This window comes from Sceloporus occidentalis, unplaced genomic scaffold (assembly GCF_023333645.1).
Source record: "Sceloporus occidentalis isolate IW3139 unplaced genomic scaffold, rSceOcc1.0.p SCAF_5, whole genome shotgun sequence".
Taxonomy (NCBI): domain Eukaryota; kingdom Metazoa; phylum Chordata; class Lepidosauria; order Squamata; family Phrynosomatidae; genus Sceloporus; species Sceloporus occidentalis.
In genome coordinates this window covers 135,685,610-135,704,942 of record NW_028316985.1, presented here as the reverse complement: position 1 = coordinate 135,704,942, position 19,333 = coordinate 135,685,610, and the positions used below count along the sequence as shown (strand labels likewise).

At 41.2% G+C, this 19,333-nt stretch overlaps 1 protein-coding gene across 4 annotated transcripts in view; it reads right to left on the bottom strand.

Annotated features, from left to right (window-relative positions):
- MARCHF1 (membrane associated ring-CH-type finger 1) overlaps positions 1-19,333 on the bottom strand; it is a 175,950-nt gene that overhangs the window by 147,580 nt on the left and 9,037 nt on the right. Inside the window, exon 2 of one of the 4 annotated variants that reach the window (XM_089525574.1) lies at positions 18,853-18,927. The exons of the other annotated variants lie outside the window; for them this stretch is intronic. The gene's annotated coding sequence lies outside the window, so the exon portion shown is untranslated. The remainder of the gene's footprint in view (positions 1-18,852; positions 18,928-19,333) is intronic. 4 annotated transcript variants of the gene reach the window in all.

Here is a 19,333-nt window from a genome sequence, read left to right as displayed (position 1 = left end):
AGACTTAGAACAATTACTGAAGGAAGTCAAGGGGGAAAGTGCAAAGGCAGCTGAACATTAAGAAAAAAAAAAACATAACCACAGATGATTTATATAACTTTAAAGTAGATGATGAAGATATTGAAATAGTTCAAGATTTTCCATGCCTTCACTCAGTCATTAATCAGAATGGACACTGCAAGCAAGAAATCAGAAGAAGACTAGGACTTGGAAGTATAGATATGAAGCAACTTGAACTTCAAGTGTCAAGATATATCACTGAATATAAAATTAGGATGATCCATTCTATTATATTTTCAGTTTCTATTAATGGCTGTGAAAGCTGGACAGTGAAGAATGTTGATATGAAGAAAATCAACTCATTTAAAATGTGGTGCAAAATCTGGTATTTGCAGATACAATGGACTGCTAAAAACACAAATAAATGAGTCCTAGACCAAATGAAGCCTGAATTCTCCCTAGAATAGGGTTGCCATTAGTCAGGGCCTCCAAACCGGGACAAATGTAGGACAAAATTTTCAAATGTAGGACCTTTTTTTGGGTCCTACATTTGAAAAAGAGCCTCGCTGAGGGGAGGATTCCTTCTCCGCTTGGGCTCCGTTCACGGAGCCCAAGCGGAGAAGGAATCATCCCCCAGGGAGCCATTCTTTTCCCCTTGGACTCCGTTTTTGCCAACGGAGCCCAAGGGGAAAAGAATCCCTCCGCTCAGCGAGGATTCCTTCTCCGCTTGGGCTCCGTTCACGGAGCCCAAGCGGAGGAGGAATCCGCTCCCTTTCCCGGCCTCTGTGGAGGCTTGGCCTTCACAGAGGCCGGGAAAGAGGGAGGAGAGCGCCCGCGACAATCGTGGCGATCGCGGGCGGCCCCCTCCCTTTCCCGGCCTCTATGGAGGCTTGGCCTTCACAGAGGCCGGGAAAGAAGGAGGAGAGCGCCCGCGATTGCCGCGATCGCGGGCGGCCCCCTCCCTTTCCCGGCCTCTGTGAAGGCCAAGCCTCCACAGAGACTGGGAAAGAGCCAGGAGCGCGCCCGCGATCGCGGGCGGCCCCCCCTCCCCTTCCCGGCCTCTGTGGAGGTTTGGCCTTCACAGAGGCCGGGAAAGAGCCAGGAGCGCGCCCGCGATCGCCGCGATCGCGGGCAGCCCCCCTCCCCTTCCCGGCCTCTGTGGAGGCTTGGCCTTCACAGAGGCCGGGAAAGAGCCAGGAGCGCGCCCGCGATCGCCGCGATCGCCGCGATCGCGGGCAGCCCCCCTCCCCTTCCCGGCCTCTGTGGAGGCTTGGCCTTCAGAGAGGCCGGGGAAAGAGCCAGGAGCGCGCCCGCGATCGCCGCGATCGCCGCGATCGCGGGCAGCCCCCCTCCCCTTCCTGGCCTCTGTGGAGGCTTGGCCTTCACAGAGGCCGGGAAAGAGCCAGGAGCGCGCCCGCGATCGCCGCGATCGCCGCGATCGCGGGCAGCCCCCCTCCCCTTCCCGGCCTCTGTGGAGGCTTGGCCTTCACAGAGGCCGGGAAAGAGCCAGGAGCGCGCCCGCGATCACGGCGATCGCGGGCAGCCCCCTCCCTTTCCCGGCCTCTGTGGAGGTTTGGCCTTCACAGAGGCCAGGAAAGAGCCAGGAGTGCGCCCGCGATCGCCGCGATCGCCGCGATCGCCGCGATCGCGGGCAGCCCCCCTCCCCTTCCCGGCCTCTGTGGAGGCTTGGCCTTCACAGAGGCCGGGAAAGAGCCAGGAGCGCGCCCGCGATCGCGGCGATCGCGGGCGGCCCCCTCCCTTTCCCGGCCTCTGTGGAGGCTTGGCCTTCACAGAGGCCTGGAAAGAGGGAGGAGAGCCAGGCCACCTCCTTCGGCGGCGGAGGCCAAGCAGGGAAGGGGCCTCGCTCATGCGAGGCTCCTTTCCCTACCTGGCGTCCGTCGCAGGGGGGGTGTCCCGGGGGCGGGGCCAAACCGGGGCGGGACCGTGCGGACCCGCCCCAAACCGGGAAAGTCCCGCCCCCAGGCGGGATATGGCATCCCTACCCTAGAAGCCAAGATGATTAAACTGAAACTGTCATGCTTTAGCCATATCATGAGAAGACGTGACTCACTAGAAAAGACAATAACGCTTGGTAAGGCAGAAGGGAGAAGGAAAAGAGGAAGACCACATTCCAGATGGATAGACTCAGTCAAGGGCACCATAGAGTCTGAAAAACCTTAGCACGGCTGTTGGTGACAGGGTGACTTGGAGATCTCTCATTGACAGGGTAATCATAAATTGGATAGCTGCTAACAACAAGACCCTAATCTCATCATAGTTAGTATTCCAGTATAGCGGTCATGAGCAGCAGAATAGAAACAGTCAGCACTGGTAATATATTGAAGAAAACAACTACTGTCCTCACTTTTTGTTGTGTGTGTATGGGGGGGAGGGCTGTTAGTGCTCCATCAAAGCAGAATTTGAAATGGGTAATAACTGTTAACCATGGTGTTATGTCTCTCTTGCTCTCTCTCACACACACACCCATGTTCATCATGGTAGCATTTGAGATAAGTAGCAGGGATTGATATAATGATGGGTGGGGTGGTGGTATTAGTGTGTAGAACTACCATTAAGAAAACAGATACATATGAAACAGGAGCATTATAGGAATATAAGCACAGACTTCTTTGCAATGTTGTCAAAGGTCAGAGTAGTGATTTGAGTTTTAAGACCACCACAGAGGAACAGGGTTGCCAATTTTGGGGGACCTTGCAGGATCTCTGTTCCTCTTAAGAGTGTGTGACCAACAATGGAGCAAAAAGTGCAGCATCTGTTATCATGGCATGTTCATACCACACTAGGTTGCAACAGTAATATCACTCAGTGTCTGCCTGTAAAGCTACAGGAACCCTAGGAGGACAACAATGAAAGTTCCAGACACAGCTGGTTTTCCATATGTCACAACAATTGTTTCTCCAATAGGCCTTAGAAAGCACAGTATTTAGCTGTTTTTTACTTATATCTCAGCCTAGATACTATTCACTTAGGGACATGTTCTAAGTTTCATCTGTTGAAGATGATAATTTATTAAATAGGAAAGCATACATCCATCCACTGTAGGAAATTATACTTTTATTATTCAGATTTACACCCTAACTTCCAAATACATTACAATTAACACTCAAACTTTGTCTCCAGTTTCTATTGTTGATTCTGCAAGGAAAACAAGTAAATTCTAATCAGGTTCATAGTAATCTGGTATGTGAAAAAACACCTCTCATCACATAGCCACAAGTTGGCACTTTTAAAAGAAATCTGTTTCAAAGATTTTTTTATTTCTGATACAGAGTTTTGCACATTTCTGTAACATACACAAAATGGATGACTGCTGTTTCATTGCATAGCCTAGTAGAAGTAGAAGGTTGTATTTTTGCAATCAATTATATTCTCCTTGTGCTTCCTACATTTGTGTTGTTACCTTCACAAAGGGAAAAAGATGCTGATTCTACAAACAATGCACATTGATGAAACCAAAACAAGGTGAACCATTCAGCATCTCAGTCTCGTACCACAGAAGAGATCCCTTAAAGGGACTGCAAAGTCCTTGTGATGCTCTGTCACCTTTAGTTTCACCAGTTCCTTCACATTTCCATCATGGGTGCTTAGACACAATGTTGTACAGAGGAACCTTGGTATCCAGCTGGGGTTTGGTTCCAGGATCCCTTGTGGATACCAAAATGTGGATGCTAAAGTCTTGTTATATCTATTGGGATGATAGAATGGAGTCCTTTATATAAAATGGCAAAATCAAGGGTTTTTTTAACCTGTTTTTTCTTTCTTTTTGGAATCGTGTGTGTGTGTGTAATACTATCAAGGTATAGAAGGCAGAATCCATGGATGCAGAATCCAAGGGCTGACTGTACTCATTAGTCTTAATGCTGTACAATAAGAAAGCTGGTGGTGCATTCTACAGTCTTCACTACACAATTATAGGTACATATCTTCATTTGGAAGTGTTGAGCAATCAATGGGGACCTTTTCTGAAAATACCACATTAATGGCCAATACACACTACAGAAATAATCCTATTTGAGACTGCTTTAACTGCCCTGGCTCAATGCTAGGGAATTCTGGGAACTGTACATTTGTAAGATACTTGCCTTCTCTTTCAGAGAGCTCTAGTGCCACAATAAACTAGAATTCCCAGGATTTCCTAGCACTGAGCTAGGGCAGTTAAAGTGGTCTCAAACTGGATATTTCTGCAGTGTGTTTTGGACCTTATTCCATGTCTCTGACACAGGGGACATGAGGTAAGTACTATACAACAGTACCTACTGAGTGAGGAAATGTTGTTAAATCAGTACATATTTTCTTAATATCCCTGGGAGTTGGAACCTGAGAGTGGAGGAGAAAATGGAAGACTTTTCTCGAGCTTACCTAGGGTATGCCTTGTTGCAGAAATTGAGTTGAGGTTCCTGGGGATGGGTTGATGGATATTAGTTTATAGAGTCCAGAAGAAAGGTATTTGTAGTAAAGAATCTTAAAAGTGCCATTCATCTATTATCTAAATGTTAGGAGTATTTTGTTTGTGCAAAATGGTCTATTCATACAAAGTAAGCCATTATAAAAATACCTGTCTCCCTCTAGTTCTCTAGGCAAGGGAAGGCAGATACGTAGCCACACATGATGGTCATGTAAAAAGTTAAAAATTACTGGTTAGGAACACACAAAACGTTGGAAAATATTTTTTAAGATGAAAATTGAATTTAAACTGGAAGTCCCAGCAGACTGGAGGAGGGCAAACGTTGTCCCCATCTTCAAAAAGGGGAAGAAAGAGGATCCCAACAATTATCATCCAGTTAGTCTGACATCAATATCAGGAAAGATTCTAGAGCAGATCATTAAACAGAGAATCTGTGAACATCTAGAAGGCAATGCCATAATCACAAAAAGTCAACATGGGTTTCAGAGAAACAAGTCATGCCAGACAAATCTAATCTCTTTCTTTGATAAAATTACCAGCTTGGTAGATGAAGGGAATGCTGTGGATATAGTATATCTTGATTTCAGTAAGGCCTTTGACAGGGTACCCCATGACATTCTTGCAAATAAGCTTGTAAAATGTGGGCTAGACAAGGCTACTGTTACGTGGATTGGTAATTGGTTGACTGGACGAACCCAAAGGGTGTTCAACAATGGCTCCTTTTCATCCTGGAGAGAAGTGGCCAGTGGGGTTCCACAGGGGTCTGTCCTTGGCCCAGTACTGTTCAACATCTTTATCAATGACTTGGAGGAAAAAATTGGGGGAATACATATCAAATTTGCAGATGACACCAAATTAGGAGGAATAGCTAATACTCCAGAGGACAGGATCAAAATTCAAAATGACCTGAATAGACTAGAAAGCTGGGCCACAGCTAACAGAATGAACTTCAACAGGGAGAAATGTAAGGTACTGCACTTAGGGTGAAAAAATGAAATGCACAGATATAGGATGGGGGACACCTGGCTTATGGAGACAACATGTGAAAGGGATCTAGGAGTCCAGGTAGACCACAAGTTGAACATGAGTCAACAGTGTGATGCGGCAGCTAGCAAGGCCAATGCGATTTTAGGCTGCATCAATAGAAGTATAGTGTCTAGATCAAGGGAAGTAATAGTGCCACTATATTCTGCTCTGGTCAGGCCCCACCTGGAATATTGTGTCCAGTTCTGGGCGCCACAATTCAAAAAGGACATTGAGAAACTAGAGCGTGTCCAAAGGAGGGCGACTAAAATGGTGAAAGGTCTGGAAACCATGCCCTATGAGGAAGGCCTTAGGGAGCTGGGTATGTTTAGCCTGGAGAAAAGAAGGTTAAGAGGTGATATGATAGCCCTGTTTAAATATTTGAAGGGATGTCATATTGAGGAGGGAGCAAGCTTGTTTTCTGCTGCTCCAGAGACTAGGACCTGGAGCAATGGATGCAAGCTGCAGGAAAAGAGATTCCACCTCAACATTAGGAGGAATTTCCTGACAGTAAGGGCTGTTCGACAGTGGAACACACTTCCTAGGAGTGTAGTGGAGTCTCCCTCCTTGGAGGTCTTCAAATGGAGGCTGGATGGCCATCTGTCGGGGATGCTTTGATCTGGATTTCCTGCATGGCAGGGGCTTGGACGGGATGGCCCTTGCGGTCTCTTCCAACTCTATGATTCTATGATTCTATTGAATATTGTGGAACTCAAGACTGAAAACCTACATGGCAGGGTATTTATTAATTTAATTATTGCAGTGCAAATGTCTTTCACAAAACTCTGGAAGGAAGAAAAGATCCCGGAAGTTGAGGAATGGATCAAGAAGATATACGATCTAGCCGAGATGGACAGATTGATGAGACTGCTAACTGACAGAAATGTGGAGAAGTTTTAAAAAGACTGGGAATGTCTAATAATCTACTTATCCCAAAAATGGAGACCTATAGCAATGGAAAGTTTCAAAGAATAATTGGTGCAAAGTATTGAGATTGTATAGTATAGGTAGAAGAAAATAGCAGTGTAATTTGATAAAGATCAAATAGATATTTAAATATTTAAAATAGATTTTGTAGCAAAGGATTTAGCATACATATAAAGCAAAGGACAATATGAATAATTAATAAGAACCAAGACTCTAGACAGGAAGTTGGATTTCTTTTTGTATATGTAAAGTGAATTAAATGCTTAGATGTAGAGCATTAGGCATTGAGCCAAGATTTGTGATTTTAGTTAAGTAATTTTTAAAGATTATATAATGGAAGTGATAATAAGTAAGAATGAGAAAGAAAAAAAATTAGAAGGTAGAGAAATTTACACGGGGAAAGTGCAAGCAAGTAAGTAACTGGCAGTATAGACCAGCCATTAAGACCAGCCTGGTGACGGAGTCGGGGTGTGGCATCCACACAATGCATGCCCCGACTCTGCCTCAGGCCGGCATAACTCCTCGTGCTGCACCACACGGCAGGCAGCATCATGGTGCTCCTCTGGTGCTGTGTCTACCAAAGGAGTGCTGACAAGCCATTTCACCAGCAGCTACAGCTCCCTTTGTATGGCACAGAAAAGAGCATCTTTTTGTGGCTCCTTTTTGTGCCACAGAAAGGCAATATCAGGGCCACGGCACATAGTTGCCGCAGCCCTGATTTGGCACTAAAAGGGCTGGCCTATACAGCACCTCAGTAAGTTAGAAGAAGAGAAACAACTAAGAGAGCTTATAGACGATTAAGGGAAATTAGGGAAAGGAAGGTTAGAGGAAAGAGAAAGAAAACAGAGGGAAAGAAAGGAAAATAGGGAAGAAGGAAAGTGAGTCATCACTGTTCAAAACATTAATCTATGTCCAAACTATGTTCTCCATATGGATAAAATAGAGTGCAGGAGAGGGTTATGGAAAAATCACTATTATTCATTGTTAACATCAGATCATTAAGACTATAGAACGCAATCAGTTAGGTCACCTAACTTCATATTGGAATATATGGGTCACAGATATCTGCTTTCAACAAGGCATTTATACCGAACTTGGCAATAAACCAGTTTCTTGTTTATAAAAAAAAGTAAAAATAAAGAGGTTGGATTTGCTCTTTTTAAAAAAGGATATAATCCATCAGAGGGTTGTCTACACGGAAACCCTATACTCACCCTGTAGCCACACTGTAGTTTCTCAATCCATGGTGACTATGGTAATACCACACTCACTGTGGTGAGACTGGAGCAACCCAGAAGAAAAGGAGGGTCCTATGACAATTCCATGCCCTATAGTGCAAAGTATTTCTGGTCACCTGGCTGTGTCTTTGGTGCCAATCTGGATTTCCCAAGCGAATGTGGGGTAAAAGGCCTTCTTTTTTCTCCAGATTTTCAGAGAAAAGTCCTACATTGCTTGCAAATCCTGAAAAACATCATGTACCTATGTCACAGTCACTATAGGAGGAGTACAGCAAACACTATGGAGGAACTACAGCGGGGAGTACCCCATAAATGTAGACAAGCCCATGTTTCCTGGTTCAATCTCATATACTCCTTCTGAGGTGCCATCACTGGCTGGAGAGCTCTTGGTTTTCCAGTACAATGTTGTGCACCTGCAGAAGAAGGCATTTTTTCTGTTTCTTCTTCTTTTTTAATGAGATATATTTAATGAGATTTGTTTTTTTTTAATGAGATATAATTTGAGAATGGGAACATTCCTCTATTTTCTAAGCAGAATCATATATTTTCCCTTTTGTCAGCTTGTCGCATTCTTTCTCAAAGGCTTCAACATTCTTGCCTTACTACTACTTGGCAGCTGGCAGTGAATTACTATCTCTGTAACAAAGTGACATGGCATACTTGTTGTATCTGAATGGTTTCAGCCTTCTGCATTATAAAAACACTTGCTCTCAACCTGCAGAATAACATGGCCCAAGGCTAGAAAGAGCTTCAGTTCTGTGCTTGTAGGATTCTGCATCAAATTGGAAACTTGAGTTACAGCAACACTCTCATATTTTACACATTCCTGAATCTCCCCCCCCCCCCTTTTTTTTTTCACTTTTAGTATTGGTAGCATCATTTTTATACAGCTCTGATGGATATACTACTGGTAAGTTATGGCCATTATCTCATTTACTTTCATAGCACCCCCATGAAATTGGATGCCATTATCCCTATTTTACAGATAACAAAGATGGTCTTAAGAGTAAGTGGTTACTGAGTATACCTCAGTATGGGTCACCTACCAAAAATAACTAGATTCTCCCTCCTTTTCCTGCAAACCTTTAGCATGCTTTTTGTTCCAGGAGTAACAGAAAGGGGAGATATGATGCACATCATAAGACATGCAAATATATACATATTTCAGGTAGAATATGAGATAGTGGTGTCATTCAAACCCTTCAGAGTATAGCACTTAACCAAAAAAAAGCTGCAGTTTGTCATAATTGTTTTTAAGAATGATTCTGTATCTTCCTCTATATCATTACATTTTAAGGATACTACAAAAACATCTGAACACACAAGTTCAGGCTGTCAATCTTGACACTGCTAACTAAAGATACAAAACTAAGAGCCACACTAACCATGAAACAAGCTCTGCATGTCTAAACATTTTGCAAAATAGCCAGGACTATATTGCAAGGGTGGCTCTTACCTCATGCCATTTTTAAAATTAAAACTACCTCCACAGTGTAGGAAATTGTCTGATGGAAAAAACATACTAGGGCACATTACTACTCAGCAAGGCAAGCCATTGGTAAAAAGAACTGTAATAGAGAGGTTAGGGTAGGGGGCAATTTGAATAAACTCCTCATAGCATTACACAAGGCAGTACTGATAGTGCCATGTATAATGCTAACCCATTATAACAAAAATCTAAAGCACTGCAATTCTTCAAATCCAAAGCATTACCATAAAAATTTATGATAGTTTCAAAATCGTTAATCACAAATTATACAACTGTGACAAAATTCTTAATTCATAAATACACGCTGAATCTTACGCTTTATGAGGTAGTTATAATTTAGAAGGTCTCAGATTGCATGATGTGCATCATTTTACATCACTGCAGCTGATTAACATTTTAGTGTAATCATCTGTCTTGTTTTTAACTTTAAGCCACATGAAACATAAACTAAAAGAGATGTACTTTTTGCTGAATATGTATACTAAACTGTAAATATAAATATATACTACATAAAAATACTAGAATAAGAGAATCATAGAGCAGCAAGGGACCCAAGGACCAGTTAATCTAAACCCTGCATACAGAATGCACAGCTAACACACTCCTAAGAGATGGCCATCCAGCTTTTGTTTAACAACGTCTAATGAAGGAGAGTCCACCACACACTAAGGCAACCCATTGCACTGTCAAACAGCTCTAAGTCAGGACAGTCTTTGTAACACAGTATTCAGTTAAAATCTAAAAAATTGATAAGGATGCCCTCTATTCCATTATCCAAGCCAATAATAAAGATGTTGAACAACACTTGACTCAGGGGAATCTGTGAGACACCCCACTAGTCATTCTATGAAGAGGAACAATTGATGAGCACTATTTGGGTTTTCATACACACCAACTTGATGGGAAAAGCAAATAATTGTTCAGAGAACTCAAAACTCTTCTACAAAACGTATCTGTGTTGCAAGTACTGCAAAGAAAAACCAAAGACCTGCCCAAGATACAAAAATCTCTGTGGATATAAGCCAAGAAGAATCTATAGAAAGATGCAAGCATTCTTAAAGACAGAAGTGATAATCATACTAAGTACACATAAGTGGACTTAGCCTAAAAGACACTACAGAAATACAAGACTGGAAGCAGCATACAAAACAAATAAAACAGGAGGTCAGAGTATAGAAAACAAAAAGGCAGGACAAAGCAAGGGTCATCCAAGAAAGGGTGAATGAGAACTGCATAGGAATCATAGGTCACCCACTGAACATTTTGTTCACAATTAGGAGTGGGATCAAAATTGATTCAGTACACATTTTAATATAAACTGACACAATCCATGCCTTCTGAATTATATGAAATCTAGAACATAGGTGCGAAACACACCAGTATAAAAAAATCTGGCTTCTGGGCATCTTGGGGGCGTGGTGTAGAGATTACGCATGCCCCAAGATGCGCAGAAGCTGTCTTCAAGCCCAGCAGCCTCCCACATGTAGGCTAGCTTCCGGAAGCTCCAGTGGTGTGTCATTTACATATTGCATGTCCCCGGAGTGCCTTAAAGTCAGCTTCTGGCCATGGTGGCTGGGAAAAACCCAGCTTTTAGCCACCCCAAAAAGGAGCCACCCTTTGCTGCTCCTTTGTCAGGTGGCTTCAAGGAAGATTGGAACCACAGCGTACGGTTGCCACAGCCCCAATGTGCCTTCAGAAGGGGCAGCCTGTAATTATATTTTTGTATTCACACTTGCATTTTGTGATGTGATCGTGATGTAATCAGAATTCTGTGAAGTTATTTCACCAAACATTTGTACAGTAGAGAAAATTTAGACGGTGTTTACAGCCACATTTATCTATTAGAATTTCAAATAAACCACAATACATAAGCATCTTTTAGTACCATAAAATATGTGGGTGCTGTCTGGTAGAAGTTTCAGTGTGTATCAGGGTGTAATTCAGAATTGCAGAGAAAAGAAATCAAATGTTGAAAAACACTGAGCCCAGAAATAATCCTTCACTAGTCACTCTATAAAGAGGAACAATAGGTTAGTACTGTTTGGGTTACTTTCATTATTCATCAGATGAAACTGATGGTTCAGATCTAGAACCAACTTAAATGTCATTGCCCTAACTCCAAATTATCTTAGGCCTTGTTTGCATTGTAGAAATAAAGCAGATTGACACCAGTTTAATTGCCATGGCTCAATGCTATGGAATTCTTGGGTTTGTAGTTTTGTGAGATATTTAGGTTTAGAGAGCTCTGGTGCCCCACCAAACTAGAATCCCAAAATTCCATACCACTGAGCCATGGCAGTTAAAGTGATGTCAAACTGCATTATAGACAAGATATGTGTGTCTATCATAACTGAGAGGTTGATAGAAAATGGGCTGAGCTAAACTCCCCTGAACAACTGCCTAGTCTCTGTTTCAATTTCAGCATTTCCTCTTAAGTTTTGCTTGCAGTGAGAAACAAAACAAAAAACAAAACAATGGTATCTGTTTCCAGGAAAGCAACTTAAGAGACTGGTTTATAACTATTATCTCTAATTAATGCATTTAGATGGATAATATAAGAGATTTCACAACAAGTGAGACTTATTTTAAAAGCTTTTATAGATAAGGGTCAAGTAGGCATGTAATGTGTTACTAATCTCTAAGCATTTTGTACTTTGATAGCATCTAAGTGATCCAGCAAAACTGGATGAGCAGAAAGTTCAGCTTTGACACTCTTTCGAACATTACATATTCCTAGAAATACAATGAGCATGTTCTTGTTGTTTTTGGTTTTGGGCCACTAGTTTTATTCCTGTCCCCCACCATTGCCCAATTTGGCAACTAATTTCAAATTTGTAAAAAAATGTTATAATTTATAAAATATTAGCACATTTTAAAATTCCAGTTTGGCTGGAAAAACCTTTTACCAGGTCAATAGTTATATGTGTATTGCTACAATTCACATCCTACTATTTGTGTATTTTTTCACCTAAAAATCAGTACTGGAGATTATCACATGAGGTTATAAAATGGGAGAAAAATGGAATGCTCCAAGTGTGTAAGATTTTCACATGATGTCGCACTCATCCAGTACTTCTCCCATGAATAACCAGTAATTGGCCTATAGTGACTTTTTAATGGGGAAACCCCATGAATGGCTTGCCAATAATGCCTCATTCATGGTATTGTGAATGTGCAGAAGCTAATAATGATACAATCATGCTATTGTGTAAGAGCCCATAATCAGTTTTCACATGCACATAACTTCACATTGATGATCTGGGAATGGAAAGTTGCAGAATGCAAAAGTACTATCCTATCATTATTGGTTCATCATTATTGCATCATTGTGAAATTGTGTGGAAAAATATATTCTCATAGCGCTACTATCCCGTTCATTGCCAATAATGAGATAATTGTGGGAAGGTTCTGGAATTGACCCTAGTGTGATTATCTCCACGGTGTGGTGAAACTCTGAGATCATGATGACAGAGGGTCTCTATTTAACAAAAGCATCAGATTTGACGTTTTGATATCCAGCAATGATATTTTGATTCTAATATTCTTGTCTTGCTATGAATAATTTAAAATTTGGCCATACCTACTGTAACTTTCACAAAGCTCACAGAATGGTCACTATAAAATAGCATTGTTTGCTGTTATTCCACTTGTGCATTGGAGAAAATGTGTGCTTAAGTAGCAATTGGCATTTGTTCATAGGAGTATGTGGTCAAATCCTTGTGTGTGGGTTTTTAAAAAAAACAAAACAGCAAAAGAACTAAGGAAAATGATGACTCCGTTTTACAAGCATCCCAGATTCCCAGATTGCTGTGGAGAATCTTTCTCACCTTATACTAACAAGACATGTCACCTTATAACAACACTTTGCACTTTTGTTTGAGAACTTCAAAGTGCTTTAAAAATACCTGTGACTTTCTCAGGGAGAGAGATAGTTTGCAATCCCTACCAAGTTCTGAATGCTCAGATAAAGTGTTAAAGTTACATGCTCCAATTGTTAGCTACATGAAACTTTAAAAGTCAGGCCTAAATCACTCTGCAGTGATTCTTTCTTTATATTTCCCTTTCTTTGCTATTTCTAACTTCAGCATCTCTTATACAGAAGCCAGTGACCTGACAGGGCTGGAATATTTGCTACAAAGCATACTGCAAGCAATGCCAGATATTTCATTAAGATCTCCTTTAACATTTAAGTAAATAAACTGATCTCCCCTGATAATGCTTTACTATAAACTTGCCAGAGTATGGAACATTTATGTTCCTCTGCTTAGAAGTAAAGACTCATTGCCAAACTACTGAACATATATAATCAGAATAAGTAAAATATAATGACATGACATTTAGAAATATTTATAACTATTTTTCATATTTATTGACTCCATGTCATCAAGTAAAACTAAAGAGTGTTGTACACTGGTGATAAGAAGATTATTTACTTATCTGACATATTCTATTGTGGTTGTGGTCCATTCTGTACAGGTTTGTAAAATGAGCAAACCTGTCTCAGAAATAATGCTAAAGCTCAGTGACCTAAAGCCCCCCCCCCCCCCCATCTCCCCAACACTGAAAAAGTAATCTTCTGATAATCTCTCTCTTCTTTATTTAATTAGGCTTCTTTTCCTGCCAACACTAATCTTGTACACATTTTAAAAATAATATAAACTGCAAGTATTCACTGGGAGCGGCAAAGGGCTGCTCCTTTTTGGGGTGGCTAAAAGCTGGGTTTTCCCCAGCCACCATGGCCAAAAGCCCTTCTGAAGTTTTGGGCAAACTATTACTACCTATTAATACTACTACACATAATAATTGGACTTTGGTTGTAGAAATAAAACTTTGGGCTTTGTACTCTATCTTCTCAATCCCTCCTCATATGCTCCAATCCCGCCCATTTTTCTCCCATGCTATTATTTTTTTTTAATTTGAACCCAATAAACTATGGTTTGTTTCTTAACCAGAACTAGGAAAAAAAGTAGTTTCAAACAGGTTTCGGAGTCTAATTTGAGGGATAGCCTCCACTTACCTTATGAACTATATTTACACAGTTTGGGGTTTATCAGACAAGGGAAATTGGAAGTATAATCCAATGGCAATCCAAACGCAATCATGGGGATTCACATTATTGCGTGATAGACTACCACAAGCAATTTTGTGAAATGGGAAATCAGTCCAAATGCAATCATGGGGTTTCATGTTATTGCATGAGAGGTGATCACACACAATTTCAGGCAATGGCAACCTATTTTCGGGCAATGGGAAGTCAGTTCGAACGCAATTCGAAATCACGTAAATTTGCTGAACTAGCGAATTCATGTGAATGCGTTCTGGCCCCACGTTCTTTTCATGCAAAATTATGAGAAATTCCTCCTGTGTGATAAACTCCTAAGAGTACAATGGAATATGGAAGCAACAAAGGAAGCCCAATAGCTAAGTCTCAACATCATATAATGACTAGGTTATGTATTATCCAGTCCCCTAAAAGCAAGCCTTCAAAATTTCTATAGAATATATATGCTAGAATGCAAAGGGCTCTTGTAGTACCTTTGAGACTAACTGAAAGAAAGAAGTGGATAGCAGGAGCTTTCATAGTCTTGAGCCTACTTCTTCAGATGCATGAGCAACCAGGGTCAAGTCTACAAAAGCTTATGCTACCAACTTCTTTCCTTCAGTTAGTCTCAAATGTGCTACAATACACCTTTGCATACTGATTTTCCAGACTAACTTGGCTATGTCTTCGAATTATATCCTAGAATGTTTGTGTGATTGGGAGTTTGAAGATGGGGCTCATTCAGCTGCAACTGTCCCACCTAAATGTTGAAGCAGTGTAGTCCCAAGACCACACCACTCTTTTAAATATACACTTTATCTTTTAATCTTACATAATCACCCATTTCCCAGTTCATATCGGTTTTCAGTCTTCTATATTAATTCAAGGTGCTTCTGTAAACAAGTGCTAAATACAATTATTAGTCCCAACTACAGCAGATCCATTGAATCCCCACCCCTGATGTCACCTGGTGTAAGGGGGGGGGGGGGGGCAGAGCTTCCAGAGGCTGTGTGCTCAGCCTCCCTCAGGCCACACTGTCCTTATCCAGACTAAGAGAAGGATGGGACAGCATGGGATGGGGGAGCATGCTTGACCTCCCTTGGGGCCACCCCATCCTTCTCCTCATTGGGATAAAAATGGGATAGTATGGGGGGAGTGTGTCATGGAGTGGGGGAGCATACTCAGCCTCCTTCGGAGTCACTCTATCCCTGTCCTCATGTGGAATAGGACTGGATGGTATGAGGAGGAGGCCCCGACTGGGTGTCACCTGGTTTGGGTTGCACCCCTGACACTCCCTAGTGATGCCTCTGCATTGAATCAAACACAGTTTAGTCAATCAACCCTTATGTAAATCATTTTTGTTCAATATATTGCAACATATTAATTTTGGTGGCTGTGGGAATGAGGCGCGCCCACAGAAGGAGCTCCGTTTTGGAGCTCCTTCGCGTGCCATGCCCAGGCTGCCCTAAGCAGCCTGGGGCAGCACAAAGACATCACACCCACACCACGTCATTTGCACACGGTGTGGCTGTGACATCATAATGGTGGCACCTATGTACACAGGGTGCCGCCATTATGCAACCGCCAGCACGTATTAGGGTTAGGGAGCATGTACATGGTGCGCGCTCCCTAACCCTAATACCAGTGCTGGTATGCCTCCCTAACCCTAATACCGGCACTGGTAACTGAGTGGCACTGATAAACTGGCATTTATAATTCAATCCTTCCCAAACATGGAAACTTTACTTTCCATGGACTACATTCCCCAGTACTATGAGATACTGGGAAACACAATACAGTAATGGAATTTTTTTGAGCTCCAGATATAACCACCAAAAGACAGAATTATTATAACTCACTTCCACTTTCACTTGTGGACATGCACCCACTGTAAAGCTATTTGTCATTGATTCTTTTGCCAAAATACATACCAAGGCTTTGTTTGTACATCAAGCTCCTGCCAAGGACAGTCTCGCCTTGTATTATTATTATCTCTGCCACAGTATTTATTTTTCCCTCTTTATAGGAAAAGTAGAACATGCCTCCTCATGCTGCTAAGAAAAATACAATGCTATACTTTTCCTATCTTCAATCAACACATTATACTATTTGGCCTATGAACCAAGCATTTGCCACTTGCCACCCAGGATATTGGAACACACTGTGCTAAATCTCTTAATACCAAAACAAAACTGACAAAAAGCAACCAACAAACTAAGCACTGGAATTATAAAACTGAAAGGAAATCTATAGAAAGAGTAACATTTCCTATATTTTCCTCACCTGATAACTGGAGCTGTCAATATCTTTTCAATATCAGTGTCAATATTTTGTCACATGATCACACAAAACAAGACTGCAGACTCTTCTGTAACATTGTAGGCTCTATATTCAGTAATTTTACCTATTTGAAAAATATGCAGAGAAATGTCTAACTTTAATTGGAAACTCAAAACAAATGGCCAATCTTTATACAAACCACAGAAAACCAATAGCCCAAATTGACATTTTGAGACATTTTTAATCTGTACATAAAATATAGAGATAAGTATACACACACATATTCCTTATACCTAACAAGACAGTTTTCTAAAGAGCTGATTCTTACAGTAAGACTATTAAAATCCTATATGTACTCACTGAATATAACAGGGCTTACTCCTGAGTAGAAATAGATATTCTAAAAGCATATACACAAGAGCTTCTGCAACTACTGCTTAGAGAATGCAGCACAAATTGATGAAGTTTCAACTGTGGCATCTTGAAGGTGACCATAGAAAACCAATTTACATCAGAAACTGCAGTTCTGACATCTGGCTATACAAGAAGGAAACTCTGGCAACTTATAAATCACTTTAATGAAATGTAAGATCAGAAAGTAAAGGACTGTAGGGCAAGGAAAACTTAGGGAGTGGTATTGTTTTTATGTTCTTCATGTATAAATATAACTGTGGCTCTTGTGTTTCATTCACAATCAAACATTTGTTTTGTCTGTATTATATTTATGCTACTGCAGTACGGGAATAGATTTTTTTTTAATGGATCAGCATGAGACAGCTTCAATATAAGTCCTTCTTGGAGGGGAAAACTCATACAGTTGGATTAGGAGATTCCTATTCAACCACACGGCCATTGGCTTGCAGGATCCCTTAAGGCACAGCTTTATCCCCCATGCTATTTAACATCTACACGAATTAATGGGAGAACTTATAGGAATTTTGGGATTGGGTATCACCAGTAACATGATGACACTCAATTTTTCCTCACTTCTTTCCATCCAATTCCAAAGCAGCTGCCTCTGTTCTAAAACTTTCTACTTTTGGTAATGACCAAAAAATTGAAATTTAATCAAGACAAAACAGAGGTGCTCTTCGTAAATTGAAAGGCATATCAGAGAAAAAGGATTCAGACTATAATGGATGGAGTTACATTCCCCCTAAAATCTCATTTTTGCTCCTTAGGTGTGCTTCTGGACTCAAGTCTGAGGCTGGATGCCCAGGTTTCAGAAATGGCCAGAAATAAATTTGAGCAAACTGGTGTGGCAGCTGTGCCCATCCCTTGAGAAATTGCATCTGGCTACAGTGACACACATGCCTTGATTATATTCAATTTGGATTACTACTATACACTTTACATGTGGCTGCCTTTGGAAACTGTTCAGGAACATCAGTGGGCCCAAAATGCTGCAAAATGAGAGATGTGTTGTTTAAAAAGGTTTTTATTTGTCCTTCTTCATGAGCTGATTCTTCTGTTTCTCTTTTTCTGTAGTCAGAGTTCTAATGCTAGAAGCTGGCTACAGAAAAAGAGAAACAGAAGAATCAGCTCACAAAGAGGGGTTTTCCCAAAACATGTTAGCAGGACAAATAAAAGCTTTTTAAACAACAGCATGGCTTTAAAACATTTTGTTCCACAAAAACACTGGAGTGCATCTCTCATTTTCCAGCATTTCATAGTATTTTCTCCCCTTTAACTCTCCAAAATGCTGGAGCCAGGTTGCTGACTGAAGCAGTTTATAGGGATCAACCCTCTTGCTGGAACAACTCCACATGGCTGCTGATCCTTTTCCAGGCAGAATTCAAAGTGTTGGTTATGCCCTGTAAAGGCAAAAAATGTATACGATCTGAAGAGAAACCTTTAAAGGCCCACATGTTTGAAAAACCCTATCTCCCATATGAACATGCCAAGATCTTAAGATCTTCAGGAGAAGGCTTTCACTTGGTGCCATAAGCTCACTTGGTGACGGCATGGGAAAGAGCCTTTTCAGTGGCTACTCCTACATTGTGGAACTTTCTTCCACAGGAGGTCTCGCTAGCTCCCGCCCTACAGTCTTTCCTTTGGCAAGTAAAGACCTTTTCATTTAAGGAGGCACTGATTTTTAATATGCTGCAGCAGATGGAGCTTTTAATGGGGAGTTGTTGTGTTTCTATTTTATTAAGTCTTGAATGTGTTTGTAAAACTCCCTTTAACTTGCACTTATAACTTGTGTTTTTAAATAGAAGTTTGATTGAACTGTGACTGCTGTCCAATGTGCTGAAATTATTCATGTTGTAGTAAAAGCTTCAGAATCAATGTACACATTCTCAAATAACTGTTCAGAGAGCAGTGTCTTGATGCTTTTTGATTCACTCAAAATACTAGTTTTAATATTGTTTTTACTACTAGATTACACAGACACTCCCAGTTATCTGAACATAAATCTAAATTATACCTCAGATATTTGAACCTCGCCAATCCACCAAGATGCATAAGGCGGTGTGCATGGTTCTTCTCTTCCCAGTGTTCCCTGCGATTAATGGTAAAAGGTATGTTAGACAAACTAGCCTAACCTACTGGCATCATCTCAACACTGGCATCACCTCAACTTCAGACTAGGGATTGAACTTGTCATCTATAGTCAGTTCAGTCAGGATTGTGTTTCCCTATGTTAGGTTATTGTTTTAATGAGATGTAAAAAATAGATTTTCCTGTTCTTAATGAAAAAGATAGTTTCAAACATCCAGACATCATTTCAAAACTCTGTTAACTACTGTGAGAGCTTTATTGTTTTCAAGTGTGCCCACCAAATTCCAGTGCTTCTGGCATCATTCTGTCTAGGGACTATGCCTTTCTGACATTTATCAACTTCTAGGAAAACAGAGAGAGAGAGAGAGAGAGGGACCAATGCCCCAAAGCAGCAAAAATAAAGTCAA